This window comes from Felis catus, chromosome A2 (assembly GCF_018350175.1).
Source record: "Felis catus isolate Fca126 chromosome A2, F.catus_Fca126_mat1.0, whole genome shotgun sequence".
In the NCBI taxonomy this organism is placed as follows: Eukaryota; Metazoa; Chordata; class Mammalia; order Carnivora; family Felidae; genus Felis; species Felis catus.
The window spans coordinates 133,497,414-133,515,063 of record NC_058369.1 but is presented as its reverse complement, the minus strand read 5'-3'; the positions used below and the strand labels follow the sequence as shown (position 1 = coordinate 133,515,063).

At 36.9% G+C, this 17,650-nt stretch overlaps 1 long non-coding RNA gene across 1 annotated transcript in view; it reads right to left on the bottom strand.

Moving 5' to 3' along the window:
• The window catches only part of LOC123381281, a 41,824-nt gene extending 25,833 nt beyond the window's left edge, over positions 1–15,991 (bottom strand). Inside the window, exon 1 of the long non-coding RNA XR_006588113.1 lies at positions 15,816–15,991. This is a non-coding gene — a long non-coding RNA (uncharacterized LOC123381281). The remainder of the gene's footprint in view (positions 1–15,815) is intronic.
• Positions 15,992–17,650: the final 1,659 nt, after the last annotated feature.

Here is a 17,650-nt window from a genome sequence, read left to right as displayed (position 1 = left end):
AAAGTAGGACAGTGTAGCAAGAAATGAGGCTAGAAATAAGGGCAAGGGACCAATGGGGAAAAAAGCCTTAGCAAATAATTGCCTAAGAAAACATTTCCGAATTTGAAAACCTTAGAACCAGAGTGGCCACCCAATAATGTTAGAATTTATCTCAGTTGATATATGAATAAGTGACCAAAGAGAAATATTTTTTAATATAAAATTTTCTATATTTAATGAGTTTCAAGGCAGTACTGTGCAGAAGTTAAAAGTGTAAGCTTGCAAATCAGACTCCCCTGGACCCAGCTCTTAGCTCTACCTCCTACAAGGTGTGTGACCCCAGATACATCACCTAACCTCTAATTCTCAGTTTCAGCATCAGTACAATGGGACTGGCTCTCACAGTATGTCGTACAGTTATGAGAATGTGTCCAATTAATGTAGGCTCTAAAAATACTTAAAATTATTTTCTCTGATGCTATTTTTCATTCTGTCAGCCAAAGTCAGAAAGAATTTTAATAATTCCTCATCTGGGAACTAGATATTTAAGGTTTCCCACTGACTGAGATGGTTTTATTCATTCATGCTTCTCTATACAATTGCCTCTGGAACTCCTTTTCAACTCTCCCTGGTCCAAATACTTGTTGACTTTTGCACATGTGGAGCTATTTATCCAGATAGTCTGGACAACAGATTTACTTTAGAAGACCGGTGCTTCTGTTCTGTTTCTAATGTGGTTTTAGAATCCAAAGCATATTCTTCATCTCAAGGCAGAGTCACACACTGCACAGCTTGTAACAAATAATGTGATCGAAGCCACCTGTGACGTATACTGAAGCTAAAGTGATAGAAGGAGTGTAGTCAGCACTTTAATGGCTAAGTCTTAGAATCAATTTTAGCCTTTTTGTACTTATGCCAAGGATAAAAACAGGGAAGACTCCGTTAGTATTATTTGGAATATTGAAATCCATTGAATTACAGGGCCACCTTGGGAGTGAGTTGGAGGTCTTGTTGTAAGTAACTTTCCCCTTCACCTCTTTATGTGCAGGTGCTCCTAAAGATATCAATTCTAATATTTGTCCATGAGGACACGATTACTATACCAAAAGAAAGAAGTTTTAATAGCTTCCTTAACTGGTCTACACTTGCATCCTCATGGGAATAAAATGGGCGTAATTTGGCCTACCTTCTGTAGTAGTAACGAGGATTAAATAAAATAATGCACATGAAGTATATATAGCATGGTGCCGGACACATTGCAAATGCTCGATAAATCATGTAGATCAACTCAGAAATCATTTTCCCTGTTAGTATTTTAGAGTATATTTGACATTATGTACAAATTTTTAAATTTATAATCCTAGAAGTCAGGGTGTTAGAAAAATAACTAGTATAGATTAGCTACTGATTAAAAACCATTGTATTTTGTTCTGGGAATTTGAAATAGTCCTTATTCCTTTCCAATTTTTTTTCTCTTTAATCACCTTTCAAGTTTCTATTCAAGTTCAGCAAAATTCAAAGCTGAAAAATAAAAACACTCCCTAATGAGGCTACGATGTTATCTCAGAAAATGTGTGCTTTAATTTCTGTGAAATTTAGTAAGATTTTCCATTTGCTTCTTTTGACTTGAATAACAGTTTTTGAAATAATTTAAAACACATAGTTACAAATATTATATATGTTCAAAAAGAAAATGTCAATAAGAAAAAAAAAGAAAAGAAAAATTATTTGTGATAACTATCAGCTCCAGCTAGAACAGAGGAATTGAATTGGTACGAAACTTATTCTGCCACCAGGAAAAAACAAAAAACAAGATAAAAAAAAAAAAAGAGCGAGAGAAATAAACTGGTCAAAATACATGAAGCAACTCTTTTAAGCATTGGATAGTAGAGGACACAAGAGTACAATCTCTGAAAGAAAGAAGTGAAATTCACAAGGTGAAACACATGTTTGTTACAGTTCTCTGCCTAGGGGTAATTTCTGAATTTCCCAGCATAGGGAGCTGGAGTCCAAGCAGAGCAGAGTGGTCCTCCTGAGTGAGATGAGGAGTCTGAGGTCTGAGTTTCAGGCAGCTAAAGTGACCAGAATAAATATGATATATAACACATTATATTATGTTAATATTATTATAATATTCATATTATATAAATGAATACATGTTATATACCTTTTAATGAATATATATTAATATATATTTATTGATTTTCTTTGACATGCAATGGTTCATGATAGTCATATCTTTATTCTGAATTCTACTCTTTAAAGTTTATTTATTTTTGAGAGAGGAGAGGCAGAGAGAGACACACACACAGTGAGAGAGAGAGAGAGAGAGAGAGAAAGAGAGAGAGAGAGAGAGAGAGAGTCTCAAGCAGGCTCCACACTCTCAGCATAGAACCTGACTCAGGGACTCAAACTCATGAACCATGAGATCATGACCTGAGTCAAAATCAAGAGTCGGAAGCTCAACTTACTGAGCCACTCAGGTGCCCCTTAAATTTTACTCTTTAGAAGTTAAAGTGAATCTTTGTTCCATTTAACATATACTTTCAGGGGCAGAGTCGGTTGAGTGTCTGGCACTCCTGATTTCAGCTCAGGTCATGATCCCAGAATAGTGGGATTGAGCCTGTGTCAGGCTCTGCACTGAGTGTGAGCCTGCTTGAGATTCTCTCTCCCTCTGTCCCTCTCCCATCTCTCTCTCTAAAATAAACAAAAATTTATAAATAAATAAACAAAAAATAAACATAAACTTTCAAAGTACAGTAAAACTTTGGATTGTGAGTACCTTGTTCTGCAAGTGTTCCCTCAGACGAACAAACGTTTTTTTTTTTATTTAAAAAATTTTATTTAATGTTTATTTATTTTTGATAGAGCATGAGCAGGGGAGGGGCAGAGAGAGAGGGAGACTCAGAATCCAAAGCTGGCTCCAGGGTCTGAGCTGTCAGCACAGATCCTGACGCGGGGCTCAACCCGTGATCATGACCTGAGCCAAAGTTGGATGCTCAACCGACTGAGCCACCCAGGCGCCCCACGAGCAAACATTTCTAATAAATTTTAACTTGATAAACGAACGATGTCTTGCAATATGAGTAGTATTGGCATGAGTAGTATGACATGACACCAAATGTCACATGATCACAACTGAGCCAATTGTTCTTGAAATTCGCTTTGATAATACAAGTGCTTTGCATTACAAGCACGTGTCCAAACGAATTATGCTCTCAAACCAAGGTTTTACTATAGTATCAATATATGCTCTGTTTTTAATTACATTTGCTTGACATAATTTGACTAATACACTATTTCGGATTTTTGTGTGTGTGTTTTTTAGAATGTCTTAAAGACAACATGTAGTTGAATTTAATTTTTAAAATTAAATCTTGAAAATCAATTTGATAACTCCAGTCCAATTTTATTTGTAATTTAGAGTGATATACATTGACTTAGGTTAATCTTTTATATTTTTAATTTGTAAATCTACTTATTTCTTATTATTTCTCTCATTTTATATGAGGGTTCTTTTTCTTTTTTTTTTCTTTTAATTTTCTCCAATGCTCTAGAAAATGTATCCGATTTTAATCCTTCTAGAAAGATGTCAAAGTTCTCAAAAGCATTTTAAAACTTATTTATTTAATTGACATCATCAAAAATATGCTTGGGGTGCCTGGGTGGCTCAGTTGGTTAAGAGTCACACTTTCGCTCAGGTCATGATCTCACAGTTCGTCAGTTCAAGCCTCACATCAGGCTCTGTGCTGACAGCTCAGAGCCTGGAGCCTGTTTTGGATTCTGTGTCTCCTTCTTTCTCTGCCTCTCCCCTATTTATGCTCTCTCTCTCTCTCTCTCTCTCTCTCTCTCAAAAATAAATAAACATTAAAAAAATGTTTTAAGTATGCTTAAGTCTTCTTTAATTAGGAAAATTTTACTCCCTTCCTAATATATCCCTACACATATATATATAATACTCAGAGATTTGATGATATTACTGGAATTTCTGATCATTATAAGTATTATATATTTTCAAATAATACAGATTTTCATTTAAGAGTAATTACTATATTACATTTATTTTTAAACCCAGAGTTATACAATCTAATCATTTTAACACTTAATTGCTATTAATGCTCATTACTATTGCCCACCTCTAGTCCATACCATTGCTGTGCACCTTGGTGAAAAACATTTCTTCATTTGAAGCTAAGATCTCTAATCAGCAGAGGTCAAAATTGGAAAAAAGGAAGGAAAAATTCGATGAGTGTGTTATTAGATGTAATAATGAAAGGCTTCATGAGGTGCCTGAGTGGCTCAGTCATTTGAGTGTCCGGCTCTTGATTTCTGCTCAGGTCATGATTTCACAGTTCATGGGATCAAGTCCCATGTCGGGCTCTGCACTGACAGTGCAGAGCCTGCTTGGGATTCTCTCCCTCCATCTTTCTCTGCCCTGTACAATGTGCATGCTCTCTCTCTCTCTCTCTCTCTCTCTCTCTCTCCCTCTCTCTCTCTCTCTCTCAAAATAATAAATAAACATTAAAGATATCATTATTAAAAAAAATAAGGAAAGGCTTTATTTACACTGACATCCCTGGATTCCTAGATTCACATACTGTGACTTTGAGACAAACAATGATATTGGTCTTTGTTTCTAAGTATATATGGATACTATAAGATTGATCTCCCAATTAACCCTTATTGGGAGCGTTATGATCACCTCACTAGTGCCATAACTTGATTTTGGGGAACTATTCCATTATACTAGCCAGGTACTTTTGGATTATGGGGCTCATGGTAATGCTAGTGAATTCCATATATGTGAGTCATTGCCACATTTATTTTTCTATGAAATGAGTTCATTGGCCAGAAGTAATGTTGCTTGTGCCATGGTAATGAATAAGGGATTCATAAATCCATGTATAATGTTGCTTATAGAAGCTTTGTGGGCAAGGAAAAAAGTCCATTTTCAAAACAAGTATGTATTCTAATGATGACAGATCTCTTCCCCATCTAAGATGGCAGGAGCACAATGTAATCAACCTGCAATAAGATGTCTGACTCATCTCTGTTGTAAGAATCAATATTAGTCTCTGAGAAGCTCTGCTCCAGGCCTAAATCTTATGTGTGATCTTTTAGGCCCAACCATAGACAAGTGCAAAGGCTCTGTCTGTCTGCCAGATAGAGGAGGGGGAGCATCCTGGCTAAGGCACTTTTCTTCACTCTGACTCAATATTTTCCTATTATTAGCTTTTCGCTTCTCCTTACTATCGTCCCCTTTCCCAGCTCCCCAGGTATATAAGATAGCACGAACTTTTCTTCAAAGTTCCTTGGCAGTGTGACAATTCCCCCTGCCTGTGCTGCATGTCGTTTGACCCTCTCCTGGGACAAACTTAAAGGAAGATTTGTGACATATGCTTTTGGCATTGTTTCTGGAGACCCTGTCCACTCTTTGGTCTTGGGATTCTGGTGCTGTAAACACAATTGGCCCTGGAACCCAGATGAAAGGCTATGACTTATCCTGTGGCGAGTTAAATCAGATTTTTAACTACCTGGTCTGGATTTTGTTCTTCTACAGATTTAGATCAAATGATATTTTAGTAAAGTGCCTATCTATTTCATTCTTAGGGATACTGTAATCAATTAGCTGCTACCAAATATCCTTGCAGGCTAAAATATTCTCATTACTACTTCATGACTGCTCCCCCTTCTTTCTAGTAGTTAAGTGCTGCCACCTGACCTCTACTATGAGAGCCTATCATCCCCTTTGAAATCACAGAGACTTTCAAGGATACTAAGTCCCATCTCCCCCCCATACCAATATCTTCCTCAATTCCTTAGTGAAGGGAGTATGCTCAGTGCCCTCTCAGGGGATGTGGTAGAGATGGGTAGTCAAGTCATACATGATAAGTTTACTCCAACATTCCTATATCCCTAAGTATTTAGATTCCTCCATTTACATTATGCCAAGGAAGTTCATCTCAATCTCATTAAATGTAGGCCAGTACTGAATCCAAGGTTTGGTCCTCTAAACAAGTGCATTATTAAAGCTATTTTCAGCTGCATAAGCTAACCCATTAAATTCAGAATTGCCAGTAAATGCACCCATATCAATAAATTCAGTCCAATCCAGCATTATATTACTTCTTCCATTTCATCCAAGATCCTTAAAATCCATTCCCATATATATTCCCCAGGTTTCCACTGATGATATATATATGTGTGTGTGTGTGTATATATATATGCAAAATCTTATAATCCTTTTGAAGTATAAGCTATTTACTCCCAGGTTAGGCTTTACATTTATCCCCCTGGAGTATACCAAGATCTGATTCTAGTTATATATCTAGAAACAACGAAGAGGGATGGAATGGATCTTGAGAAAATTAGGATTTCTCTTGCAAAGCAGCTGCCCCACAGGAACTTATTACTAGGTCTTCAAGCAACAAAAGGCTAGTATCTTTAGGTACAGGAAGACAGATAGCTTCTACTGATAAGGGAAACCCAGAGAGCCCTGGGGAGTTCAAGATTCTCAGCTTCCTCTGAGACCATCAGATATCCGCATTCCAAATATCAGGGTTTTATTCATTACGAATCATTGCCCAAACTTTTGCATAAAAAGCTTAACAAGTCTGAATTCATCTTATATTGTCATTATGCAGCATGCCCAATTAGATCTTGAGTCTGATTTTCAATAAGGTTGATCCTGTAACTATAAGAAATAAAGCTTCTCTTAGGGTCATCACAGAAGTTTTCTGGTTGTCTGACCTTGGCTAGAACTGAAAATTGAAAGCTCTGGGATTGTCATTTCCTTCTGCAAAATCTCCAATATGGAAAAAGGAGCTCTCAAACTCCATCCTACAGCCATCATTATTTCCATAGCACTCAAGTTCAGAAGCAATTTGTTTCCCCCCACCAAATACTTTCTCAGCGAGCATTCTGTTACCATCAGTAATAAGTGATAATGTGATTAATTGCAATACAGTGTAAATGCATATCAATGCAAACTGGCAAGGAGCTTAGCACTGAATTCAAGATCAAGGCCAATTGATTCATAACAAACCAATCCCATTTGAATGTTATACCGACTACCATATATATCTGAGTTCAGGCAGGAACCTAGAAATTACACTGGTTATTTTAACTGAGAGAATGGACACAGGAAAAGTACTTTAACAGGCACTGGAGGACTTAAAAAAAACACGAATACTGAGACAAGTTGAGTTAGTGACAGCATGAAACAACCAACCCTAAGTTGGGGCAAAAGAAAGATGTTGGAAATATCTAAACCTGTAGAGCGAACACCCTCCTGGCTGCCGCTAATGCTCCATTTGCTCAGAGGAAGGATCCCACCAAAGATGGGTTCAGAACTCTGAGGAAAGTCTGTGGCACACTGTGGCTGGTGTGGGGTGAAAAGAAGTTGGCCACTGGAGCCAACCACCCTTTCTGAGGTGAAGAGATGTTTCTCAGAGGTGTTGACTGGTGGGAACAATAAATAAGCAGGAAGAAGCAAGTCCCTTCTCTCCGCTCCCACCTCCCAATCTCCCTCTAGCGCCCCTATTGGTATTATCAATTGGGAAAACACCTGGCAAAGGAGAATTGAAGTTTGTGGAATCCCAGCGCAGGACCACAAAGCCGATTATAGAAAGCTGGGTTTGGATCTAAGAGACACGCTTAATAATTGGCACACAGTGTCCTCACAGTTCTTAAGCTCTTAATTTTGATTCATCTCTTGATGAATTGGAATGAATCTTTATGTAATTTCCATATTATACTATTCGTGCATTTGAGATTCAAGAATATTATTGTCTTGCCTTCGTTAATAAGTTACAACTTTATTGTTTACAAGAATCTTGGGTAATGATTGTCTTTCTACTAAAGTTTCTACTAAAAATCCAGGAACTTAGTGTTGTAGAGAACAGGTTGAATGCTAAATTGTTTTCTTTGTAGGTAATCTAGTTTCCTCTTGAATTGTGATTGTTTTATTCTTATTGATGAAAGCATTTACTGGAACATGTATAGGTATCTCTGAATTCACTTGGTGTGGAATGCAGTAACCCTCTTTTGATCTGTGTCACAGTTTCTCTTTGACTTGGAGGGTTGTTCTCTAATTTTATCATCAATTGTTCTAGTTTCGTCATTTTCATTTGTTCTAGTTTTTCTTCAGACAGAGAAATTATCTATACGTTGGCTTTCTAGGGTTTCTTTTTTTTAATTTTTTTTAACGTTTATTTATTTTTGAGACAGAGAGAGACAGAGCATGAACGGGGGAGGGTCAGAGAGAGAGGGAGACACAGAATCCGAAACAGGCTCCAGGCTCTGAGCAGTCAGCACAGAGCCCGACGCGGGGCTCGAACTCACAGACCGAGAGATCATGACCTGAGCCGAAGTCGGACGCCTAACAGACTAAGCCACCCAGGCGCCCCCCAGGGTTTATTTCAGATACCTGTCATTTTATTTCTTATTATTTTGTGCAGTTTTCCTTTCTCTTTGATGACCAGAAGACCTGTTAATATATATTCTGTATCACAGATTGTAGTATCACTTCTGCCCAGGACTGCAATTGTATTTTAATTTCCTGGCAATCCTTTCTCGCTAAATCTTGTTGTCTTTCCCTCTTATCCCGTTGCCTTTTAATATTACTCAGTTTTCTCTTTATGAATTTCAACTCCTGTTTCAATAAATGCCATGCTTCCTTGCAATATGTTGCACATGCCAAGCCTTTTACTGAAAGTTTCATCTGGACCCCTTACTAGATAATCTTCAGAGATATCTTTTGCTGCCAAGTCTTATACATACCATTCTCATTACCTTGTTCCTCAGTTCAATCCCCAGATAGTGGTATTTTTTTTCTTTTAAGGTATCTCCCCAAATAGTGTGTTATATTCAAATTCCAAATCTCCTAGCAGACGTAATATATGAATCGTTCCGTGCCTTTTTTTCTTCCTCTGTGACAAATATCCTTCTCTAAGCTTACGTCTCAAAGACAAAGTTATTCGCTCAGCTTCCAAAAAAGATTTCTACTAGTTGTCTTTTAAGAGGAAATGCTTTAGTATGCCTACTTCCTAATATCTGTCATCCGGACAATAAAGTGTATGTGAAAACTTAGAGTTTCCAGCCTGCATGTTCTTCTATCAGAATTACTCATGTTTCCCCTTCCAACTTGATAGTTTCACTTGTGGTGGTTATTCCACTTTTAATCCAGGGTGCTATTGGCAGTACTTCTCACCCTCCTACCTCCTTCCACATTAGCTCAGGTGTTTTCAGGGATTTGTTCTCTCTCTCTCTCGTTCTCTTCCTCAGTAAGATGTACAGTCGGAGGAGATAGATACCAATTCTAGTTGACTCACATGTAAGCAGGACACTTGCCCCACTATCCTGTTAATGTAGTTCCTGAATATTTGAATCTGAATATAGACATTCATTTTATTCAATTGAGAAAAAAATGTTTCACAATATGAAGCCCAAAGTATCACATTAGGAGTGTCTGAATGTGTTTTTCTTAATCTAGCTTCATGTGTATTTCATCCTAGATTTCCCTGAATTCAGAGCCCAAGACAAGGGTTATTTGAGTTGCATGAACCCAGGACAGCAAGAGGGAATTATAAGGAAAAGGGGGTGATTAAAGATTCAAAGCAGTGCAAAATCAGGGATCACTTCACTGACCACTACTTCACAGCAATGCCTCTGCTGGGCATGTCGAATGTCTCAGGAGAGCTATATGAAAACACATTCTCAGAGCAGTCCATGTGAAGCAGGGAGAAGGTGGGACTTTATTTGCATGCTCTTTCTAGTCTCTCGCTTCCCAATGGGCAAAGTTTGATCTCCAGGGAGGTAACTCCCACACTTCCAGGTTGAATCATGTGGATCCTTTAGCAGCTGTTCCAGGTGCCAGAAATGATGGCAGGAATGGCAGGATTAACCAAAAAGTCTGGGTACGTAAGACTGGTCAACCTGGTTGCACTGAACTGGCCAAGAGGGAGGGTCTGACACCCCCAAAGCTTGTTGGCTGCCCCAGATGGAGTCAACCTGGTACAGGAAGGAGGGCTAAGGCAATCTGGGGTGACAAATACGATTTATGTGATATGATGTGCCTTATAGTTAATCACACACTTTTGTAGACTTTGGCAGTAGGGCACCCATCAGATCTTACTTTCATTATTTTTTATTGCTTTTTCAACTGGGCTCAGGTTTTTTTGGTGAATATTTTTAGTGAAAGTGGAATAGGAAGTCGTCAATAGCTGATGTCCAGATGTGAGAATAAATTTGAGATGTGCCTGAATGCTTCAAACAAAACTTAAGTTTTACCTTAACACATCCCTGATAGTTATTAGTATGTCAATTTATAAAATGATTCAAGCTGATTTATTTCTAATGAAAGGCAAACTCCAATTTATTAGTTGGCATTGTTTAATTCCTTGTTCCAAGTTAAAAAGGATTCATTCTCTGCCTGAATGTTTAGTATTTGACATGTCACATTTTCTGCTTATATTTTCTTTTGAAGGAGTTGGCCGATTTTGATAAAATACAGAAAACTAATAAGAGGTATCATTATAAACTCTAAAATTACTTTGTGGTTCTGGCTGTATTTTTGAAAAAAAAAAGAATGAGAAATTTTTATGTCAACATGTAAAATTGTACAGATCATGATTTAGAATTTAAAGAACTAGAAAACCAAACTAAAATATGTCCTCTATTAAAAACATTTTAATATATAATGGTAATAAGTTTTTACCATTTGGAAGAATATTGGAAAAGAAAAGTAAGTATATAATTTTCTCTCTTTAAGGATTGTATGTCATCTTGCAAGAAAAGGTAGTGATAGTGATCCACCAAAACAGGAAAATGGTTCTGAGAGATCTTTCTAGCACTGATAGAAAGTGAATTTTGCAAATTAAGTTGGACGCTATGATTACAGCTGCAGTCATTTGAAACATGTATTTATAATTTAAAAAAAATTCAGGATTCTTTGTTCAGTATTCCAGTGGAGCGATATAAACCTAGATACATGCATCCTGCTCCAAATATATACTTTGACCAGTTCACTTCTGTATTCAAGACAGTGGAGGTACTTGAGCTGCTTAGAAAAGTTTGTGTCATGTAGAAAAATATGAAATAAACTTTTCCCTAACTGGTTTTAACCTTGCTTTTGTTTATGTAGTTGGCAGGGGGGAAAGGGAAGGAAAAGAGTATAAACGATGGAAAAAAGAGTAGAGAGAACTCATGGCCAAGGGTAATTGAGAAAGGTACACTAAATTTGTCTGTCAGGGGTTGGAAATCAGTATTAAAAATGCAAAGCACCAGAATGAGAGCGTCGTTACCTGCCCCAAACATAGAGAAGCATTTCATTTCATTATTGTTCATTTAACTATTCAAAATGTTCAGGGTGCCCGGGTGGCTCTGTTGATGAGGGTCCAACTCTTGATTTCAGCTCAGGTCGTGCTCTCACAATTCATGAGATGGGGCCTCGTGTTGGACTCTGCACTGAACTGACAGCACGGAGAGAGCAGATTCTCTCCCTCTCTCTTTGTCCCCCCCCCCCCCGTTTGCACATGCGTGCACATTCTCTCTCTCAAAATAAACATTAAAAAAAAGTAAACCTACAAAAAATTCAAAATATTCAAAAGGCGTTTTCCCCCCAAAGAGCCAGTACTTCATATTTTAATACTCATCAAATTAAGTAATGCATATATCCTATGTTCCTGGACTACTGTATATTTCATTATAAGGAAAGGCAATTTTTACCAAAGATTTTTTTTTTTTACCTAAGTGATAGAATATCATGTTCTACTTTGTGAAAACTGAGAATATGTGGAGAAGTTATTCTGTACATTTCCTCTCAGGATCTGACTGTAAAATGTGACCTTTACTGAAAGCTGGCATTATGTACAGATATTTTGATATCTCAATTGCATGAAAACATACCTTAACAAATTGAAAGCAGTGACCTGTCTCTACTCTCAAATATATAAAGAGAGGGTAGAATCTTTCAAGCTAAGGGGAAAAGGTGGGGAAAGGGTCATCAAATACTGGTAGAGTAGCTCTACTGAAAAGCAGTGCAGGAGTGAAGCAATAAACCATTCTCATTCTGTAATGAAGGCTTTTAATAAATAAGAAAAAATAATAGATTTGTTTCTTAAATTTGGGTTTTTGCTTTAAAAGTGTGCTTTAAAAAATAAAAATATGCTTTAGCTGCACTTCATTTCGCGCACCTGAGTCATCATAAATTTCCTCATGTAGCAATATTTGCCTTCTAGCATCAGCTTTTAGGAAATCTACCAGGACAGCTCACGTGAAAAATGTATATTCCTACAAAAAAACTTAAAAAACAAACAAACAAACATACAAAACAAATGATTTGTTTCACTTGTTAAAAAAAACAACTGACATAGGTTTCTCCAATTTTTAATATTTCTGGTAGTAGAAAGAGGTTTCCAGTTGCGACAGAGACACCTTAACTCACACTGCAATTCTCTCAGGCAATGCGTGCGCCTTGTGTGTCCTTTCACAGTGCAGTTCACTTGGAGACAAAAGCAAGAAGAATTTGTTTCACTTGAGCTACTCCCTTTTAACATATGCTTTCCAGCTGACTAAAGTTATCTTTCAAATTGCAGCAGTCAAAAGGGCATCAGCCATAACCATCAAAACTGTTATGGATTTTTTTTAGCACTATCATGCTCAATAAACGGATGAGAAACTTGTTCTAATTTGTTCGTTAATGTTCTGGTTTTCATAATTTACCATGTACATATGCAGTCCTACAATTACTACAAATTAACTATATTAAAAGATACCTGATTCTAAAATATCGTGTTCAAAAACTACCTCCTGTAAAATATGACCACTGGAGAAAAAAGAATTCTTATGTTGCCATTCTAAATAAGAATATCTCATTGGCCTTGCTGTTAAAAGAACAATAGAAGACTAATTAGCTCAACTATGTATTAGTCCCAGCGAGGGAACCCCAAAGCCCACAGTAATTTTGACACAGATGTATGCCACATGATACCTTTATTATATGCTAATGATATTTGACCAGGAAACATAATCAAAACTTTTTTAAAAAATCAATTAGAACTATTTCATTATAATAAAAAGAAAAGATCTACATTCACTGTAAGTTATTTCAACAATTTTTGCTAATTCAATTATTTTCTGTGCATCTTTAATAGATCAACTTAGTGTATTTTCCATCTGAAATAATCATTTTAACATCTCTAAATGACCACGTACAATATTTTGGAGGCTATAGAGCCATAGACAGTCAGCTAACAAAAGATTCAGGTTTGCATCAGTCATTTTCCCATGATTGTTGCTGCATCAAGTAAAGGTACATCCATGCCTTCCCTTCCCCAGATTTTCACCAGGAGGTACAAATTTATTTAATGTATTAGCCGTTAGAGTTTTGTAGGTGGTTGTGCTGATTGGTTTCAGTCACCATCAGGAACATACCTAGGAAATTTTTAAATATGTATCTCGGTTCACAGGTCTTGAAAATTAGCTAGCAAAATCCTATAGTCCTCTCTATGTGTTTTTCCATTCTTCTAGACTTAAAGTTGCATGTGGTCAGAAGCTATTTCTACTGTGTTTATTACTGTATGTTCATCAGCTAGCACCACATCTAGATTTTAGTCAATATTTATTGAATGTTTATTCTTGAATACAGGAAGAAATGAATGCTAAAATTCTAGATTACAAGGAGCTACAAAGCAGGCATCCATTTTAAGTTTTCCTTGGGTGGCACCTACCTTTATGCCTTGCCCAATCAAACATCAAATAAAACTTACGTGCTAATGATGATGGAAAATGAGGATAATGATGATTATTATAAAGCATTGTTCTCCGCCTTGGCTTTACATCAGACTCATATGAGAGTGTTGAAAACACCATTGCCTGGGTTCAACCTCGATTTTATAATTGGTCTGGGGTGTGGCCTGGGCATTAGGGTGTTAAAGCCTCTCCAGGTAGTTCTAGTGCACAGCTAAGATTGAGAACCACTTAGGTATGATGATGTCATGATGCCTATGATGAAGGGAAATTTCAGAACATCCACCTTATAATTTTACTTTATGAAAAATAAAAGGGCCTTGTTTAAAATAAAAAGCCAAGTTTAGGAAATATAACAAATCCATTGCATTTCTCCTTGATACACTGGTGCGCGCGCGCACACACACACACACACGTGCACAAATACAAACTTCAACACTTTCCTTTGTTCTTTTCCTTACAGTCCAAAGAGAAAAAAGTATTTAAAAAAAGACTTAACAAGAGCTACGTTTGACCTGCTCCTTAAATAGTAACGACAGAAATATGTATAAAATTAAGAAGCTTGGGGAAGGCGAAAAGAAAGTGGTGAGAGAGGCTACTGATTCTAAACCTACAAAGGCACCTATTTTCCATAATAACAAAAATGAGAAGATGCTCACATTCAGACTGCCGGAGCAGGTGCTTTCTCTCAACTGTCTGCTCACTGGCCTGACCCTTTCCATTCTGTTTTAAACTAAGATTACTTAACTCCAAGGTAACTGTTCAACCAAAGACTCTGAAACCAATCTTGTCACAAATTAAGAAATATTTAAGAAGCTTGAACATATAACTCAGAAGCTCAGCCTGGTGTTATTATACTGTGACTTTGAGCTCTGCTTTCATAAACAGATTTCTGCCTTGTCCCTACATAGATAAATCCTTGCTTTTACACATTTTTCAAATTAATTAATTAATATTTATTGAGATATAATTGACATTATATAAGTTTAAGGCATTGCATGTGTTGATTTGTTACATTTATGCATTGCAATATAATTGCCACTATGACATCACTTATATGAGGAATCTCAAAAAGCTGCGAAACACTCTTAACCTTCCTTATGCACTAGTCCTGTGACAAGGGTTCTTGCTTGGTTTCTCTCACTTCTCAGGAACCAGAATTCTGCTCTTTCTCCTCTCCAGAAACTCTTTACTATTTTCAGAAAAACTATAACTTTGGGGCCAAGGTCACCAAGCAGCTGACTTGATAGGCATCTGCGAAGTGTAATTTATAATTACAAATATCCCACGTGAAACACATCCCAAGATATCTGCTAAAGTATCTCTGCTAGAGATGGGTTTACTTCTGTTCAGCGAATTCTCTGAGTATGCTAGGGCTATTGTTATGGAAGGTGGATTTTCCAAACTAAAAATTGGATATACCCTGAGAATGTCTAGCAATAGGAGAGAATGCTTGATGCCAAACTCAGTAAATCCAAAGTTAACTAAAGCAATTTTTCCTAAAATACTCTTTTGGTCATAGAATAGGTCACTACTCCTTATGCAAAAATTTTTACTACATCTCAGAACAGAGAAGAACTATTGAACTTTGAATGCTAGAACTGTTTAGAAAAAAAATGAAAACAAAAGGTATATAAAAACAGTTCATGAACAGAGCAGTAGTTAAAACACGGTATTTAATCTGTAACATTTCTATTTATTGATTGCATGAAAATTGGAAAAAACGTTTTTCTCTACAGAATTTTCTTGTGTATGAGAGAATAATGCACCCAGGCTGGTGGCCGGAGAAGCAAGTATTAAAATGTAGTTCCTAGAATAATAATTAATATTACTGCCAAGAATAGAAATTACCTTCCGTGTGCTTCGAAAGTGCGTAAACACTTATTTTGCTCCTTTAGTTTACAAAGACGCTTATTTGTGAAGTTAGAAGTTGTCCATCAGTAGTTAAGTGTTGGTGGAAATGCAGATTACCTCACAGCTAATCCACTCACAAGAATTATAATAAGAGACTTTACTTTCTGAAAAAGAAAGGAGAGCTAACCAGGAGATGCTGTCACCTATTTTAAGCGAATTTTTAAAATACTTACATTCCACAGCAGTGTTGTTTCACTTCCAATAGCTCTTCATAGGCAACTATCAACCAGGTTAGGAATTTAGTGCATAGTTATTGTGACATGAGTTTTTGATGAAAGCAATCAGCTATTGTTAGCAAGTGAAAGTTGAAAAGATTGCATTGGTCAAACAAAAGCACTTTTAGGCTGCAAATGCGATTGAGAAAAGGCAACAGTCAAAACACTGCCAAAGTGATTCGTGACATCGGAATGTTATCTGGATTAGGTCAGAGGAAATGTTGAAGTGGTGTCATGATGTACAGATCAACTCTCAATTTAGATTTTGATAATCTAAGATTTAACAGAACGTTCGCAAGCATGGTCATAATGGAGTAATAACCACAAAATGTTGTTGAATACGTATCATTTAGAAAAGAGAATATAGCAAAGGTGCATGATAGTTTTGCTTAAAATCCTGTCTTGTCAAAAGTAAGTTATATACGTGTATTATTGTCAAATGATTTTTTTGCTTCAATTTTGCTGTCCTGAAGTTTTTTGTTGTGCCTTTATTATTATTTGTTTATATTTGGCAATCTCAAGCTCTCACTGAAAGTAATTGGCTTGTGATGACAAGTAGGTGATTTATTTGGAGCTATGGGGAACTTACTAATATATAATGTAACCACAGCATTTAAAGAAATTAGCAAACCCAGCAGCAGGTGATACCTATTAAAAGAAGAAAGCAGCTTATCAAGTGGCTACGATCCTTGTATTATAGAAGAGACTGCTGACTGGGTCCATACTAAGAGGAAAGGGAACAGAAGGCATTAGACAATGATTCCTTCACTTAATTCTATCAGGGTAGTGTGATTGTCTATGACTTTAAGAAAAATTAGGTTGGAAAATCAGAAAAGCTAACTATAAGAGTGTTTTCCATAAGCTGTTTTGAAGCACTAGAACTGATCAACACCATTTATTCATCTCATGAGTGTATATTAACTGCTTGCTAAGTAACACACACATGAGTAGGAAGTCAGAGGGAGATCACTTTGATGACTTACTTGCATTAGAAGCATTTTTGACAACATTTTTACTGAGTTTCAAAGATGAGTAGGAGTATACCAAAAATATGACACAAAGATTAGTAGATATTCTAAACAGGAAACTAAGGCTGTGAAGATTGGAACCAGGATGTGAAAAAGATGGAGGTTAGGGAGGAGAGGTAGATGGGGTCTAAAAGGATGGAGGAGCAAGCAATGGCTCTTAGATTCCTTTTTATTTGTTTTTAATGTTTCTTTACTTTGAGAGTGGCGGGGAGGGGCAGAGAGAGAGGAAGACAGAATCCCAAGCAGGCTCTGTGTTAACAGCATAGAGCCTGACAATGGGCTCAATCTCAGGAACCAAACTGTGAGATCATAACGTGAGCAGAAATCAAGAGTCAGACGCTTAACTGATTGAGCCACCCAGGCACCCCTTAGATCCCGAATCCAAAACCACAGTGATTCAGGTTCAGGGTGCCTAAACTGTGGGGCCATGGGGATTTCATTGGCTTATTTTTTAAACAATGGCCAAGCAATTCTGATATAGGTGGTTATAAACCCCAGGTTCAGATACCCTATGCTGGGTGATGAGGAGACTATGAAGAATTTAAAACAAGTTTAAGTGCAAGAATTTAAAGTAAGGATTAAAGTGGGAAAGAAAAGGAGGGGAAATATCCATGATAAAAATTTCTGGCTAGGGTGACTGGAGCACCCTAGTGGGTGGGGCTATTAACCTAGACCAGGAATATATCCTGAGAAAACTTCTAATTCTAAAGTGAAAGATTCAGTTTATGTTTAAAGTTGTCTACTCAATCCTGGAAGAAATCAGAG